Source organism: Poecilia reticulata, chromosome 13, assembly GCF_904066995.2.
Source record: "Poecilia reticulata chromosome 13, P_reticulata-male-v2, whole genome shotgun sequence".
Classification (NCBI taxonomy): domain Eukaryota; kingdom Metazoa; phylum Chordata; class Actinopteri; order Cyprinodontiformes; family Poeciliidae; genus Poecilia; species Poecilia reticulata.
The window spans coordinates 20,360,854-20,380,012 of record NC_088842.1 but is presented as its reverse complement, the minus strand read 5'-3'; the positions used below and the strand labels follow the sequence as shown (position 1 = coordinate 20,380,012).

The following is a 19,159-nucleotide window of genomic DNA, read 5'->3' as shown; positions in this document are numbered from 1 at the left end:
CTGTGGCTCCTGGGAAAAGTTCATTCTGTCAAAAAGTCCTTAGAGTCCCTCTAGTGAGATTTGGATCTGACCCATGGTCTCCTCCCAGCGGAACATGCCTGGGAAACCTTCAAAGGGAGGTACCTACGTGGAGCAAGGTCTAAACTCGGAGATCCCACTGGATAACAGAGCTCTTCAATTAAGCTTTGAGGCAGAGCACAGCCACCCTAGAGGAAGCTCGTTTCAACCGCCTGCATTCAAGGTCTCATTCATGATCTATATGCTTTGAGCAAAGGTCAAGATTACAACATAGACGGATCTGTAAATGGAGAGCTACGCTTTTTGGTTCATTGGGTTATTCACCATGGTAGACCAGAGAAGTGCCACCAATGCAGCCACCTCCAAGATACACCACAATACTTCCCCTAGATGTACATGACTGCCCATGACCAAACCAGGAACAAGTCTCCTGGGGGCAATTTGAGTTTACAAGATTATAATATTAAGCATAAAATCAACAAAAACAAAGACAATTGTTGAGTTGGGTAAAAAAACAAGCATCTATTTTATTTTTTTATTTATTTTTTTTTTATGATGATGACTGACATTTTTAAATACCCCAAGTGAATCTTTATAAAACGAAATGCTGTAGATAAAACAATCAGACAAGAGTGAAACATTTGCATGGACTTTTGGTTCTATTTGTACGGTTTCATTCTAATTTCCTTGTCTCATGCCTTCATTTTCAAAATCACTTTTAGCTTGAGAGCTCACCTAGTCTTAATTTTTCTTTAGTGGGTTACCACTGAGGGTTGTCATTTCTGTCTTACTGGGTAGCACTTTTAGGCTCATCCCTCTTTGTTAGTCCCTTCAAGCTTCCCGCTGCCTCATACATTCTCCTCGACTGAATGGTTGCAGAGGAAATAGCTGGAGTCCAAGAAGGAGCAAAGAGAACAAGAGAAAGAATGAAAAAAAGAGAAGGGGAGACCGAGCGGGGCGTCTGCCACGCAGTCCAAACCATCAGCCACTGATCCGCCTTATTGATTCAGCCTAATGAAAAGTGAAACTAACGATTTGTAGGAGAGCAGGAACCCAGTAAAGAGAAGCGAGGGGAAGACAAAGTGCAGCAAAACTTTCTGCGACTGGCGACTCCCTCTTTGAAAATGCATACAAGTAAATGTGCTTATTGTTACTGAGACTTCAGCAAAATGTCACTGTCTAATATTTCTGCCTGTAATTATCCATTTTTCGAACGACAAAGGCAAAAAATGAAACAAGTGTAACTTTAGTTACACGTAATAAAAGGTGGTGGCTAATTAATTTGATCAATTTTGGTGTAATTGTATTTTCACATGGTGGCATTTATCCTTTTTCACACCACATTCCTTAACTTAATTTTCTATGCTTGAGAATTTAGAAACAACTTTATAATTCCACATAAAGCATTCCACTATGGGGAAGAAAATACACAACATGTAGTGCATATGGTAGTGTTACAGTTTATATTTTCTATATTAGCTGAAAGTTTGAGTTTTGGTAGTTTTGGAGTTTTCTTTTAATTTTGCGTTTTGTTCTCTAGCTTGTTATAGGATTGTCTCTGTGGATTTCTAACTTTCCCTCTTACAGAGGTCCTATGCCTGCAAATGTTGGAAACAACATCTGTCTTTATGACTTTTTTTTTGTTTAAACAGATCATTTAATTATCACATCTTACACAGCTTTTGTTCCCACCACAAGTGTAAATCATTTCAAAGCTAACACTTAAACTGTGGCTTTCTTTTTTATTACTTCTTGTGAGAGAACATGTTTCTGGCATATTTATTTAAGGTCTTGATTTGACAACAAATGCATCCTTATTGTACATGTTGCAGGTACTTTTTCAAATTCCTCGGCCCAACATTTTTCAACAATTGATAAAATCTCAGTAAATAAATGTTTGCTACATGAAACAAGTCAAGGCAATTTTACAATAGTTTTGAAAACTAACAAAAGCTATGAAATTATAAAATGTCTTTATTCTATTGATGACAAATTAGTCAATGTTTCCCTGTAATCCATATATTGCAGTTTTCATGCTTTTCTTCTTTGTAATATCTTTGAAGTATTGAAAACGCTGCTTTAGTGTCTTTTCCAAAGTAGAATTGGAAAATAACAACTGTGTTGCAAATAAGCCTTGGTCAGTGTTGAACTTTGTTTTAGGCTGACCAAAACATTACAATTTAACACAGATAGGAAGCTGCAATTTAAGGGCTTTGTCATTATTAGCCAGTTGCAAATCTGGTTTGTCCCTTCTTTAGCATCCCAAATCCCAAACTCCTGCTATAATACATATTACTAAGTGTTATCAGTCAGTCTGACAAGCAATCTTTATTAGAAAATAATAGTATTTTTAGTCTTTTTGTGTCAGTCTGCTGTATTGTGATCACGGTATTTCAATTACATAGAAAGATTGTGTTGGGAATGTTTTTGAAAAGGAATTATCTATTTGTGCCAAATTAACCCACTTTACTGTATCAATTGTCTGCCTATACTGACTTTTTTCTTCGATTTTGGAAGTATTGGTGCTTGGCAAACCAACTTAAACATGTAATATTATCACCAACAGAGTGTGGACTGGGAGACTAGATAGGAAAACAACAACAAAAATGGATTCTTTCATCTACATTTGTTTCTTTTAAGTAGCACGCCATGGCATACCTGCACGTCTGGCTGCATCGCCGCCATTACAACAATTCATGTTAAATCCCCCATCGTAAGCTGTTATTTACTTATTAGCAGAAGAATAAAACACTATTTCTCCAGGTCTTTACATTTTGTTGTGCCAACATACAAAAGCGGTACAAGAACAAATGCTGCAACTGTTTTTCTTTTTCTGTACACACCACAGGAATGAGAAATGGAAAGTCTTTTTTTTAGCTACTTGGCTTACTTAGGGTGAGAGAGTTTATCACCTCCTCCCAAAAGGTAGAATAGAGGGTGTTTGTTTAATCCTCTGCCAAGCAAGATGACTTCTGAAAGCACTGCCAAGGAGAACTTCAGGCTGACGTATACGAATGGTAATGGAGAAAATATATGCAAGTCCTGTGTCAACGCAAACTCCAAGCTGTCAATTACTTGCCAGTGTGTGACAGTGAGTCTATTGACTGGGAAGAAGGCTACGGCGATACACACCTACAGTATGGTCACACATGGATAGAAATGCACAGGAAAATATACACACAATACACACACACACCTTTAAATTTACTAGCGCACAAACTTTTTTCCCCCTTACCTGACAGCAGAATAAATCTACAGTAAAAGTCTCTTCTGCATCTTTCATAACTCAATATCTACCAAACTCCACTCTTTGCCATTTCAGACGAAACTCTCTTCAATGACTTTGATAGGTTTGTAAATAACATAAGACAAATATTTAGTCCCATAACTGCCATGGAATAGTTTTTGATTGTGTTTCACCTTAATGACTGATAACTGAAAGAGAAGCAACTGAATGGAGGCAAATGTTCAGGAAGGCTGACCTTACTAACCCATCTATTTCCAAGAAAATATGGCATATGGTTTTATTTAACCTACTGCAGCCAGCTGTCAATGAAGAAAGAGAAAGATAATGCATAACACTGACTACATCAAAACTCACAAAGGATAACTGAGGTCCCTTTTTGAAAATCCCCAAGAACTAAACCGGCAGTAAACTTAAACCCATACAAACATTTGCACAGCTTGAAGGCTATATCCTCAGATGCCAAAGGAAAAATCAAGGTCTTGTGAATTAGTCATGAGGGAAGAGAATGGAGGGTTTCAGGTCCAAAAACTACCCATGAGGCCAATTATACCACTCGTAGTAAGTTGGCACTGCTTCAGATTTTGCTCTAATCTTTTTACCTCAGTTTAGGAAAGACTGTATTGGGGGAGAGACACCACTGCTGCCTTATTAAGGTTAAAAAGAAAAAAAGAAATGTCCTAAGTGCATACATGTGGCAGTCTATTCAACAAGTAAAGAGGTGTCACATCAAATGTGATGGCTCCTGATTCTTACGTAAATTGGTCATTGGCAGGATTTTCATTTTCAGACTTTGGTCCTTACCCTTTTTATATATATATCCTGCTTCATACAACTAACTAAGCTGCTCTTATTAAGCCAAATCAATTAGTCAAAATTATTTTTTTACATATTTTTTGACAAAGGCAACATTTGTAAAAGTTATTTTTAGTGTTTACTTTGTGAGTGACTCTTATATTATTAGTTTCAATTTTATAACTATAATAGTCTAGAGTGTGAAGCTACCTCCTGTCTATCCAACTTTTCAGTGAATCATAGTTTTCTGGGGGTGTGTTATTAATTGGTAAAATAGCTTGTCTTTAAATCAACTAGTTTTACATGTTGCCTAATGTCCCTAGCAGAAATATGAGCTACATGTGGCCATGTGATGTTGTAGCTCAGCTTGTTAAAAGATGCACAAAGAGCAAAAGTATAAAATCTATTAACTGCAGTATACTTACCCAACCTTAAAGCTACAGTGGGCTCTGATGACAGATCCACTCTTCTATGTAAAGTGCATCCATGATTCGTCAGACACAGAGTATAACCCCTCAGAAAGACTCCTGATGCCTCAAATATAAAATGTCTTGCCTGCCCCAAGTAATAAAAACTAAGGTCCAACACCACCGAGAGTTACTCATGGATAAAATCTCTGGTAGTGCATAAAGTAACGAGATGACTAAAGACAAAACTTACTCAAGTTAAAATGTAGATTTAGCCACTTAAATTATTTATCTCTATTTCTTTAAAAGCAACACATCTTTATTATTTGTTTTCTTCTTAGCATAGAACAACTACAAAACCAAACATAGTAAAGGAAACTATATTGTGTACCACATTCATTAAAAGTGGCAGCACCAAGTATGTACAGCACATTAAAACGGTATATATTAAAGAAGGAAAAAGGCTTAAAACAGAAGAAGATTAAAGCTAAGTCTTTCAAATGGAAATGTATGGCACTCTGAGCATAGGAAATAGACGGACAGACTGGGACTAATGTGATTCAATTTCTTGGTCCTGCTTAGAAAAACAAAAAAAAGAAGACATGTTTAGTAATAATTTAGGTTCAGGACATAAAATTACAGCTTTATTGTGATGGTGATTATGTATATATCTGAAATATTTCCTATATTCTAGAGTTTGATATACACTCACAGACCATTGCACAGATAACAGAAAGTGCTTGTGTCATAATCAAAAATGTTGCCTTGATTTTTACAGACTGTGCCTGACAAACAAATGTAACACAATTGGTGGGAATGTTAAAAAACAAAAAAACATATTTGACTTTCGTACCTACTGAATAGCGTCGTGTTTGCTTGTAATCACCTTTCTCACCAATTAATTCTACTCGATGACACTTTTTACAGGTTGGTTTGTTGAATTTACATTTGACTTATGCTAAGAGAGTCATATTTGACAGGATCACTTGTTCAATAATTAAAAAGAGATTTATGTGAAGTTTTTTTCAGGGAGCGAAACTCAAAGACCTTCCCAAACATTTGTCAAACTGAAAAGCATTCACGAACACAATGCGATGCCGGTTGTATAACAGACATAATTGATAGCATGTCATTTGAATGAACCATTGTGGGCAAGATATTTGTTTTCCCTTCCCCTTGCATTGTTAATGTTTTGGACCCACGCTTCGCCAACAATATTCATGTGCACAAAGGCCCAAGGGTACCTTTTGTTATTGTTGCTTCCAACTGCCAACGCTGAATCAGCCATTTCAGTGGATAAGTCGGAATTCATTATTTCTCAAGGATCATGCTGCCATCTTTTTAGTAATGGAAATTAACTTGAAGGGCATGGTATCAAAGGCAGCACAGGCTAGAAGAAAAGTAAAAGTAAATGAGGAGTTTTAACTCTTTATGCTGAAAAAGTACAAAACCACGTCACATTAAAATTGAACTTTGTCCATGCATAAAATGTTTGACAATCCTTAAGTGCTTAACATAATTTTATGATATTTTACAGAAAGGTGTTAGGCGCTCAATTATTTTCCTAATGTAGAGAACAATAGTAATTTTACCAACTAATGGTTTGGTCTCATTTTACACAATACATCTATAGAATGATTAAAGTACTTTAAACATAACTTTATCTTAGGGTAAATGTGTACTTAATGTAATAAATTCATAAAGAATTGAAAAAAAATAAATTCAGTTTCTCTAGACAATTCACAACATGTAATCTCAAGGCAATTTACAAATAAAAAGTAAATCTAATCATACACATATTACTAGTAATCAAATTATTCATCAATTGCAATTTATTATCAAACTCAAGTTTTGAATAGGTTTTCTATGTGTAGAAATCCAGCAGATTGCATTGAGTCATTGACTTGCAGCATTCACTCCTCCTGGACAAGCATGTAGCGACAGTATACAAACCCTAATGTAGCGAAGCATACACAAGGAAAAAAACCTCATGCATGAGAGAAAAACCTCCCCTTCAACAAGATGAAACCTTTCAGCAGAACCTGTCTCAACACAAGCAGCCGTTTGCCATGACCAACAAGGGATTTGAAAAGACAGAGCAGAATGCACCACAAGAAACAGAAGAACTGATGTAGGAATACTTTCTTTGTCAATGAATAACAAACGTTAACTGCAGGAGAGGGGCTTTTAGTTGCTGTCATCATTATTTTAGCCGATCTCTAATCAGATCTTTGATATATGATAGAAATTGATTATTAAGGACTTTATATGCGAGACGGGAGAATTCTGAATTCTATTCTGGATTTATTAGGGAGCCAACAAAGGCAAGCTGATGTAGGATAGATATGGTCTCTCTACTGTTTTTCACCAGTAAAAAATGGACTTACTCACTGACACTTTCAATGTCTTTGAAATTTGCTGTATTTTTTGTTGAGTTTACATGGCTACATGTGTATGCATGGACTCTTTCCAGATTTTCTGGTTTCATCCCACATTCCAGAAACATGCATGTTAATTTAACTGGTGATCATAATTTCATCTCGGAAGTGAGAGTTTGTGGGCGTGCATGGCTGACACGTGTGTTGGCCCTGTGGTGGGCTGGCAACCTGTCCTGGATGTATTAGCCTCTCGCCTGAATATAGCTTGTACTTGGTCCAGAAACCCCTCTAATGAACATGAGCAAGATTATCTGGGTAGCAAGAAATTAGATATTGGCTGAATTGACTTAGCATATATTGTGGTGTACAGTGTAGTTGTATAGAGACAAAATAAAGCAAACCACTTAACAATGGTGTTGTTATAAAATAGTAATGTACTGCTTGGTCTCGGACCTTCTCGTCCTACCTGTAATTTTCAACACCTGACTTCAAAAATTCTAAATTATTAATTTATGGTTGAGGAATAGAAAAGTATTATTAGAATTTTTATAATAAAAAAAGCAAAATGTGGTGAGAACATCCAAAACTGATGCCTCAAACTACCTTTGTACTTGGATAACTATATGAATTATTCAAGTACACAGCTGTACGGTAAGCTCCCAAGTTTACTGGAAAAGCAAAAGAAAATCTCCAATGAACAAGTAACTCAATTGGAGAGAGAACTGAGTCTAAAACAGCCATATCTCCTTTACTGTAGTGCCTTTAAAAACTTTTTAAGTCTCATTACGTTTTGTAACCAAATCCTCTTTCACTAAAGTTCTACTCGCCATCTCAGAATTATAAACACATGTAAGTGGAGATAAGGTGTCCGAAGCTGCAGTCATTCTAGAAGAAAGTCTTGACTGTAACATTCATATTTCACTTTTTTTCTCTGTTATGTTCTCTGCAACTCGAGACAGGAAGATAACTACATCTATGATATCAGAGTCTGAGAACAGGTGCGTGATTATGGCTGACAGATTGCAAGCAGGATTTTTTTTTTCTGTCTATCTTTCTGCATTTCTGCTGAAGGAGAAGAGATGATGTGAATACATCTGTGCTCTGCACAACAACAGCTCCGACTGTGTACAGGTGTTGAACTGATTTTGAATCCGCTCCCTTTACTAAATGCTGTTGCCTCGGCTGTAAATTCAACAGCCATTGGAAAACTCTCTTCTTGCACTTACAAAACTTTTAAAAGCAATTGGGCGAATAATTGGCAAGAACCAAAAATAAGAAGCTACTATTTTTAAAAATCTAATTTGGAATCTGAAACGTGAAGCTACTGCCTCCTCACTTTTAAACTCATACACACACACGCACACACACACGCACACGCACACACACACACACGCACACACACACACACGCACACACACACACACACGCAAGACTGAAAACTATAGCAACAACGTGGTGAGCAGCAGTGTCAGCACCCTCACAATCTGTGCCGAGCGCTGTCTGCAGCTACACATGGCTAAGCTGCGTTGAAGCAAGTGTTTATCAGATCTGGCATCTCCTCATTTTGTTTTCATCCATAGTTCATTTCATCTGGTACTATTTATAAATATCGAGGGTATTACTACCAAAGACCCTCTGCATTCATTAAAATGTTGCATTAATTGCGGAAAAAAGGGAGTTCTGACCCGACTATTGAAAGCCTTGTTTCCCCAAATGATAAGAAATACTAGGTTGGGGAGAATGAGAAACTTTTAAGGTCAGAGTATTAAAATATGTTGAAAGGCACGGGGGAAGAATCTTGTATGAGGAATTCAGATCCACTTACATTAATGTCTCACTGTCCATCAGATTTGATGAGCAGCAGTGAGTTCCCTTGTGTCTCTCATCTGATCCAAAGTGCTTAAAAACATCTAATCGGTTTTATGTTTTCTCTTCAGAGAAACTTCATTACATTCTGCAAATTGTCTAAGGACCATTTCTGACCTCTCTAACACTTTCATTCAGATACACATTTGCTAAATACCATTAGCGAGTTCTTTCAGAGTATTTATATCCTTCAGTTGTAGAGCTGAATAAAAAAATTGCTTAACTAATTCAACAGCTAATTTAAATCTCAATCAGACACAAACTTCTGTGTTGTATTTATCATATGAAATAATTGTAAGCTGTTTTTTAAGCCTACCAAGTAAGTGCTTCTTCAACAGTACTGTCACCAAGATAAGGAGAGCACTTGTCAGGTTGAAGATAGATCACAATTTGTTTATAAAAAACGCTCACACACATCCCTTCTCTCTGTGTCAGATGTATTTTTGTGTTTTTCGGCCTTTAATTCAAGTTCAACATTTTATTGGCATATGCAAAGCAAAAACATGCTGCCTTGTACAGTTTACTTACTTTGCTATTTGCAATGCCTGTTGAAAAGACAAAAGGTAACAAATATTAAAAACATAATTTATAAAAATACAATAAAATGTTGTCCACAGGTACAGATTAAAAAGAGAATCTCTCTCTCTCTTTCTTTCTCTTTCTCTCTCTCTCTCTCTCTCTCTCTCTCTCTCTCTCTCTCTCTCTCTCTCTCTCTCTCTCTCTCTCTAAATCATGCAAATAAAATATAAGCAAATTATTGGCAGTGTGAATATAGGCATTCCATATTACTTCCCACTTTATTAGCTGCTATAGAGTCTGATGGCAGAGAGAAAGAAAAGGCTCTTGAAGCTAGTAGTCCTTCATTTCATTCTTTTATAAGATGTGTGAAAAGTCCAGATTTGGGGCCAGGAGGGTCTTTGACAATGGAGGCAACTCTCATGTACACTCTGCAGTTGTAAATGTACTGCAGAGAGAGTAAGGGAGTCCTGATGAACCTCTCAAATTTGTTTCTCACTCTCTGCAAGTGTTTGTGATCCGTGACAGTGGCTCTGCCGTACCACACAGCGATACAGCTGGTTCAGATCTTAACATTGCATCTGCCGAAATTCCTGAGGATCTCAGTCAACGTGGCAAACTTCCTGAACTTCCTCAGAAAATACAGCTGCTGGTGTGCACCCCAAAGTATTTGAAAGTGCTCGCCCTCTCTTCCACAAGCTCTCAAATGACTAGTGGATGATGAGGCCTCCGCTCCTTCTTCAAATCCACTATCAACCACGGAGGTTGTCATCCTCACATCATTCCGCCAGATTTGCCTCCTCCCTTCTGTAAAACACTTCATGATATGTTAGAGATTCGAAAACAAGCAAAAGATCACCCATCCATCAAACCACTTTCATGTAAATTTTTGTCATCTTCTTATAGAGAAATAAACCAGTCACTAGTAGTCCTCTGGATTATGTCAGCTAAAGTATAGAAGACATTATACTGCTGTCTTAAATTCTTAGGAAAGATGGAAAACACATCACCTTAAATTATAGGCTGATTATTATCTTTCCAATTAGCATTCCACTTATGTGTTTACCTATTTATCACCTTCATGCTGTTATTAGTGGTTCAGGAATATTCATTAAATATTAAAAATGTTTTTCCACCCCATCCTCCCCTCCATTTAAATATTCTCTACATCATGTAAATCCTACAAAGTGTCGAAAACATTAATTAGATATTTTGGTCCTCACTGAAATGATCTCATTTCACAGTTGCTTCATATTTGTCGGCGGCACATCCAAGATGTGAATGCTCTGTTCCAACACATCCCAAAGGTGCTTGATTAGATTGAGATCTGGTGAGTGTGGAGGCCATTTAAGACCAGTGAAGTTATTTAATGTTCAAGAGGATTTAAGCTCCGTTACATGATGCATTATCCCATTAGCAGGAACCAACGTTTGATGGTATCTCTGTGGCCATAAAGAGATGTGGTCAGCATGAATATTCAGCTCATGCTGACCACATGAACTGAATATGGTGCAGTGATATTTAAAGGGTGCTCATTTGGTTGTAAGGGATCCAAAGTGTGTCAAGTAAATGCCCACTGCCCTCTTCGGTTACACCAACAACAACATAAAACGTTAATACACAACAGTGTGAGTTTAACGGTCTTGTTTTTGCCAAATTCTCACCCCATCACCTGAAACTGTCAAATTAGTCTCTGTTATTGTTCAATTTTGGTGAACTTTAGTAAAAATGTTGTCTTAGTTACAAGAAAGTTTGAAGAGTTGTATATTCAGAGATGGTATTCTTTATTTGTAGCAAGGTGGTATTTGTACTACTGTTGTTTTTATATTGTCTAGAACCAATCGGCCCTTTCTACTCTGAGCTCTGAGATCAACAAGGTGTGTTAAGCTAACCAACTGCAGCTAGTAAATTTTTTTCTTTTTTGGACCCAGTCTCTGTAAATCTCAGTGGATTAACTTTTTTTTCAGACCAGCAACAATAACTATGCCACATTCAAAGTCTTTTCCAGGATTGTCTTGCAAAATAGATTTTTAATCTCAATGGGATTTTCTTGGTGAAATAAAGGTTAATAATAAAAATCCGCTTAAACCCCTATCTGTGCTCAAAACAATTGAACCCAACAATTGCTTTTAGGCTCACTGCCAACAAAGCATGCATTGAGTCTAGTTAAATCACTGTGTTGTTTAAATGCTTTAAATGATTCAGAGTACTTTGTAGGTACTCTTTTCCTGCAATGTGTGGTTTATGCTCTGCAAACCTCTGGGCTGAAAAATGTTTACAAATGGCAGATAAACTGTGTACGGCTTAAGTAACTTTAACTTCACACCTTTACTGTAACGTCACACCATGCTCTCAACTTTCTGCCATACTGCTTCTTATTATCATCTGCAACTCTTTTATAAGGGCAAATGACCTAGTCTTTGTTGGTCTTTTTTTCATATTCATTAATTTACTCATTCTATTTGTGTCTATGTGCTTGCATGTGTGGGTGTGTGTGTGTGTGTGTGTGCGCATGTGTATTCATTTGCACACATGTAGCTGAGAATGCAGTAGTTGTCAAACAGATGCACAATGACAGCTCCCAAAGAGGGATGGTGATCTGGGCCAGTGAGCCAAACATGTCTCACGTCTCCACCTGTGCTGGGCATTCCTTTCCTCATCTTCCTTTTTCTTTTTTTTTTTCTTTTTTTTTGATCTATCTATCAGAAACTTTGCAAGCTGTTGCGATGGGACGACAGGCAGTCTGTTCGAGCGTTCTTCAAAAATATACAAGTCAGGAAGCTCATTGCCAAAGTGCCGCATTACAACTGTCATACAATGCCTTCTCCTTCCAGCTTCCTTTTGAGAAGCCTGCTCTCATTCATTTGCTTCCAAATTGTTTTTCCTCCTCCCGCGCTATCGCTCCTGTAAAGCAGGGGATAGTCTCAGTATTCCAACCATCTGATTCGGTGGAGCACTTCCAGCGCTAGTTCAGTCCTGAAGATGCCAGCAGGTTTGCCATCAGTAGCGCCAATATCAAAGCAGATTTTTCATCCACCCGTACTGGAGGTAATCTGCTTCCTCACATACACGCCGGTTTTATGTTTTTGTGGTATGGACATTTTATGTTTCACAAATCAAAAGGTGGTTTTATGGCCCCCAAGGGTTTATCCATGCCCCTCTTTGAGGTGACGGACTTATCACCTTGCTTCTCTGAGTTAATTACACATTAATATGCTTTGGTTTCGTTTATGGAGCTCTTTGATTTTGCACTAAATGTAAATGATAACGAAGCTCAGTCCATCTGACATCACTTTTTCTTTTTTATGTGAGGAGCCCAATTCAAAGTTTATAGTTAAATATGTCAAGAATAAAAAATAATAGAAGTTTTTAAGACAAAGAATGAGTAAGGCATTTTTTTTCAGCTTTGAAGATAAAATAGAGGAATGTATCTAGCAAAAAGGCTGGGATGGGGTGATGTAATAGTCTGCTTGTGACAGACTAATTTGGATTTTTCTCTTCAGAGAGAGACGGAAAAAAATGACTGCTTGAAGCGTGTAACTCACCATGACATCTGTGATCCAGAGAAGCCACTGAATCTAAAGACAACTCAAAATATGTGACCCTATTAAGATCTTTCAAATGATTAAAGTAATGAACTCACTGTATCTGGGAGCTGTTTTTCTTTAGCTAAGACACAAACCTTACATCTTTGATTATTACCGACAGACACATCCTTTGTGGCAGCTCTGCAGTCTGTAATCTTTGATTTGTATAAAACCTGTAATCACAGTAATACTTGCAAAACCTGATTTCTAAGGGTGAATGCCCACAGGTTTGATGGAGAATAAAAATTGTGAAAGTATTGAAAGGGATTTCATTATTATTCTTCTGAAGAAAAAAAAAAGAAGAGAAGTCAGTGAAGCAGGGTTAGCAGTGAGTCAGCCCTGTAATTAAAGAGGAGCGATCAATCTGTACCACTGACCACACTACTTATGCCAAGTCCATCGAATGGCTGCAGTAAAGAGCTAATTTAGAACCATTAGGGACTGCCAAGTTTGCAAACAGCCCAGTAATGATGATGGCTGATTCAAGTTCAAGGCTTGGCCTCTGTATAACAGTCAGACCTGGCAGCCGCAGGAAGGGATCTGTGAAAGATCTCAGATGAAGGGAAATATATTTGTTTTATTATTATTTTTCTTTTTCCAGTCATTTGCATGTTTATTGGATGCTGATTTATTGATCAAATCTTCCCCCATTTCCCTGCCTTACCAATCCCTTCATCTTCCAAGGAAACTAAAAACACAAAGTTTGCCTATTCTTTAGGTGATCACAAGTGTATTTCTAATAATTTATGTATTTTATTTTATTTTTAGGAAAAGATTAAAAGAAATTGTGTCTGGCTTACCATAATTGCTGTTTTACACCAACTTCTTCTATTGCAAAACATAATACACAAATATCCAACATCACATTGATATACACTAAACAGCAGTGCACAGTAGACATGCAACAGTGAATGCAGAAGAATAAGTACCAGTGTCAAAATAGACTTCATATGTTGTGGAGTATCATCCCCTGCTTTGGTATAAACACAGAAGAAAAATATTAGGGCTGGGTGTATTGGTCTAAATATCATTACTATTTGTACGACGGTGAGTATTAGATTGACACCTTTGTTAATAGTTTCTCTTCTATCTGTCCAAGCAATTACTCAAATTTTCTCACAGAGTTCATACTAGCACATATGCAGAAATTAAAATAAATATGAGATATCAAGAGCTTATATTTTCAATTTGAGAGCAGGACTTCATACCTTTGTAATGTTTGCACTCGGAACGTCTACTTTCTTTCAAATAAAATCTGTTTAATTCCCACATATGCGCAGCTTTATTATTACCTAGTCAGGCAGCTGATAAAAATATCTTACTGAACTCAAAAATATGCACTTATGTAAAGATACTGTACATGCCTCCTACTTGAAATATGACTGTAGCTAAATATTAACTATGGAAGGAAAAACAGTCTTCCCATTTAGGTTATATGAAGATTACAGTTACAGACTCAGTTATCCTAATAAACAATTGTGTATAGTAGGTGGTTAGGGAATTTTGTTATTTCTATAGTGCTACTGTTTTTTTCTTTTGTAGATATTTAATAAAAAACACCTGTATTTACCTAAAATCTTTGTCCTGTATGAACAGCGCAACTATTGGCAGAATCCGAAAGAAATTCTGTTTTTAGTTTTGACACAAAGCATTCATTTGAAATAAATATTTGCCCCACATGTATAACACTATGCATGCAGTAACCTTATAGTGGACATATCCCTGAACACACAAGTCCCACAATGCAAAATGGTGGCACCGGCATTGAGCTGCAGGTAATGCTTTTCTTCAGTAGGGACAAAACTACTGGTCAGACTTACGGGGACGATGAATGGAGATCGAAGGTAATTCTTGAAGAAAACCTATTGATTGACACTGAAGATGAGGTCCGCCTTCCAACAGGACATCAACCTTAGGCACACAGCCAGAGTTACAACAGAATGATTTAGATCAGAGGTGTCCATCTTCAACCCTCCAGGGTTAGTGTCCTGCACGTGTTAGATGCATCCTTGTTCCAACACAGCTGATTTAAATGACTGAATTATCTCTTCTTGACGTCACTTTAAGTCCCCCAATGCCCATTTGATCTAGGCGTGTTGAACCAAAGCAACATCTAAAACATGCAAGGACCAACTTTGGACACCACCAAAGTATGTTAGAACAGGCCAGTGACACACCAGACTTGAATCCAACTGATAGTCTGCAGGAATTCTCAAATATTGTTCACTGATACTTCTCATCCGGTCTGACTGAGCTCCAGCATCTTTGCAAAAAACAATGGGCAAAAGTATGCAGCCTCTAGATCTACAAAGCTTGCAGTACCGCAAAAGACTCGCAGCTGTTTTATAGCAAGGAGTGGTTCTAAGGTGTTTAAGAGGTATAAACACCTTGACGAGGCATTGTATTTTGATACCACTGGTACTCTTCCCATAGGACCTGAAATACAGTGAAGGAGAGTAAGATATTAAGGCAGCCAAGTCAAGTGCCTCCTCTCAAAGTGTTTTGCTGGCAAGGATACCACCACTTCCACCGTGACATGACCTGAATGTGTTCCACAGCACAGATATTTCTGCCTTTGACTTTCATGTAACTCCACTACACCTGTGGAGGAGTGGTGAAGCAGAAATTTTACGATGTTCTTGTGTGCTTCACATCGCTGTTCCAGAAAAGAAAAAAGTAGGACAAATTTTAACTGAGACTAACTGAGGCACATATACTTAACTATGTAATGAAGACATAACCAAGTTCATTAGTGGTGTTGCTTTCCGAAGCTAGCACCTTTATACAGACACCGATATGTGTTAACATGCCTCAGAGATCTTTTTTTTTTCTCCTTGGAGAGAAAGGATGAAAAACTTGTGATCTCACCTTTCATTGGAGCTTTGAGCACTTTGAGCAATAACGGGAAAATCACCCCTCCTGAATGTGCGCTATTCAAGGGAGAGTCCTATCAGTCACATACTGTCAGACTCTCCTATCTAATCTTCTCCTCTCCATATGAAAGCCTTTATGGCTGCCTTATATGCTTGACATTTAATTAATGTTTCAGTCATGTCTGCTGGAGAACGCTGACAGCAAGCCGATATCTCTAGATCTTTGCAATCAGCTGTCATGGAGTGAGTCTCACTTTTATTTTGTCTGCATTTCGGGCTCATAATGCTCTTCTCATGCTCCTTGTCTCATTTGCATATCAAGCAGGCACTGGATTGTTAGCATGAGAATAAACTAATAGGACCCTCCTCATGACCCTCTTTCCAATTGACGATGAAAGAACAGAAGGTGGCCGCATTCTCACAGAGATGCTTTCCTCCTTGCAAAAATCAGCATGCTCACTTGTCTGACCTGCTTGTTTTGACCTGGGATTCCTCCACCTCTCCCACCCTCTACATATTAATGAGGAGAAAGATGAAAGGGAGCCATGCCAGAACCAACGCTGCATCTCAAACTCGAGCACATATAGGGAACAAGTGATTCTGAAATGTCTTTGAAATAGCAGATTTGCTTGGCCAGCTGGCCGGAGTCGAAGTAGTCTGGTCTAGTCAGAGTACAGACTTCAGTGTTCCCACGCAGGTCTGAATCAGCCATTACTCATGGTAAATGTGCGGGGTTGATGGGTGTGTTTTCTGATTATTTGAGCAAGGAAACATTTCACATGGTTTTAATCAATAATGTTATGTAAGGAAAATGCATTAGTCATAACAGCCAAAGACTGAAAAGCCACCCTCATCTACTAATCAGCTGCAGCACTAGAACAAAGACGTGCTTGTCTTTAGCAAAGTACTAGAGTGGTACGGATAATCAAATTAAAGACATCCATCCTTTTTAGCAATAAAATAGTTTTAGATCTAACTGGCAGCCCACCAAATACAGGATGAAATCATATTCTTTGTGTTCCTTGCCTGTGATAATTCATTGTTACTTTTTAATACATGTGTCAAACTCCAGGCCTGTAATAGACAATAGAGGGCCACAGAAATGGGAATTCAAGATGAGTTGTGTACTTAAGTATTATCGATCAAAATAAATCAGTTTGTTATTGCATAGAGCCAAATCACATCAGTGTGAAAACATAGATGTTATTTAATCTCAAGAAATCCAAATTTAATGTAGAGAAAGCTATAATATTTTAACGGAATGTTAATGGATAGTTGTTTTTTTTTTTCTATACATTCCGCTACAACTGGTCATTTGACGACATTCATCATGTTCATATGAGTTTCAGATCCCTGCTCTAACACCTTATTTAGGCAAGATTTAAGTGTCTTCCTACTTTAAAGAGCCTGAAGTAATTCCTTTACACCAAATGTTATTCTTTTCAACCTGAATTTCAAAAACAAATCCCCTGCGGGACTGCTTTGTTCAACTACAATAATTTTAAAATCCTCCCAGCTCATTGCCAATGAAAATCATCTGTCTTTTTAAACCTTTCCCCACTGGATAGAACGTCTTCTTTCATTTTCTGTTTATTAACTGTTAACTGATTGATGCCCTACTAGAAATACGTCCATGAATCAGCAAGGCAGTGGCTTGCTTTTGCACAAAATCTAAGTCAGATGATGCCCATTTCCACTGGTCAGTGAGCTAAGGAATGCCCCCTACCTAAACATCTTTTTTATTTCATCATAAATCAACACAAAGACAGAACAGGCACCCCCACACATGTTACATTCGCACCTATGAAAACCTAATGCTGCATGTTTTGCATGATGCATGTTTTTGGACTGTTGGAGGAAGGCATACTTTCTTGACATGTTGCACACATGTGTAGGGACAACATGCAAATTCCGAGCCAAAAAACCTCCTTGCTAGGATTTGAACCCAGCACCCTATTGCTTCAAGGCAACAGCGCTAGCAACTGTATGTGGAATAGCAGTGCTTGATTCACATGGAAAATCAATTTCTTGTTTGTTTTTCTTCATTTATAGAAAAGAAAAATCAAAACTGTAGCATGTAGTCTCCTTTGTCAGCACATTCTTGTTTTCATGCTTAGAAAACAAGCAATTCCCTGTTTGAAGGACTAGATAAACTTCTTCCTCACCTCCTGTCTCATTCAAAATGCTGTTGTCAGATTATTACTACTTTGTAGTAAGTAAACAGTGGAAATGTAGCTCAGTTCAGTTTTTTATTTATACAACAGATTTGTGACCCTTTGCAGCCCGATTTTATTAAACAGCTCTTCATTGAGTCAACTTTGTTAAAGATGTGCAATAAACTTTTAATTTCTTCTCACTTGAATGCCAATCATATTCAGCTGTATGTCTCTTTCAAGCCTAACCAATTTCATAGGTCTTCTGTCCATTTAATTTTCTCCAAAGATCTGCTGCTCATTAAAGTTTTTTTTTTTTTTCTTGAATCATTCTCTGTGAACCCAGGAGATGGTTATGTTTGAAAATCCCAGTAGATCAGCGGTTTCAGAAGTACTCCAACCAGCCCATCTGGCACCAAGAACCATGCCACATTCAAAGTCACCTAAATCCCATTTCTTCCCCATTCTGATGCCCATTATAAACCTCACCAGGCCTACATGGATTGAATTACTGTCATGTCATTGGCTAATTTGTTATTTGTGATTGCTGCCGGTGAGTGTAAATAAACGTTACTTACTTACATGTAAAGCTCATGTCCATGTGAATGCCAGGACCTGCAGTCAATTTTCTAATTTTAGCCATTTTAATTTAGCTACTAATCCTTGTAAATATAATGGGTTTTTACTAAGAAAAAGTTGGCCAAATATATCAAAGTCTGTGTTCTGATTTAATAAAGATCTAATAAGTAAAGAGCTTTAAAGTAAATCCAGTTATCTGGCTTTGAGATAGAACTTTGGAATTTGTTTGATTATTCACTTCAAACTGAAGTAAAATTGGGAGAAGTAATACTTTTTTATCCTTTTTTTAATTTCAGAAGCAGTAGGTGTAGAATACTGCATATGCGCTCTTGTACAGGGGGAAAGTTCATACATATATCTTACCATAAAAGATTACTTTACGCTATTTTTCATTAATTTCACAAACACACCCCGAATTAAATTTTTTTCTCTCTTTTCATCCGTCTCAGATCTGTTTGACAGCAGATATCTCACCCATAACAACCTCCTCTCCAATCACGACGCTATTGCAGGGGAATATGGCAGCTGCTTGCAAGGCTTTGATTTCATCTTGCCCCAGATTTGCATTGTAATGAGAACTCAGGTCAATCAATAATTCACAGCAGTTTCACTTATAAAAACGAAAGACCAAAAGAGGAAAGGAAAAAAAAAAAGAAAACAGATCAACTCATGGGTAAAACAAGAACAGGACTTTGATGTGTGCCATAGAAGGCACACATGCGGCTCTGATGCTTTCCTTCTCC

At 37.5% G+C, this 19,159-nt stretch overlaps 1 protein-coding gene across 15 annotated transcripts in view; it reads left to right on the top strand.

Annotated features, from left to right (window-relative positions):
- Nucleotides 1–19,159, top strand: part of kirrel3b (kirre like nephrin family adhesion molecule 3b) — a 225,514-nt gene that overhangs the window by 151,599 nt on the left and 54,756 nt on the right. The gene's annotated exons all lie outside the window — the stretch shown is intronic.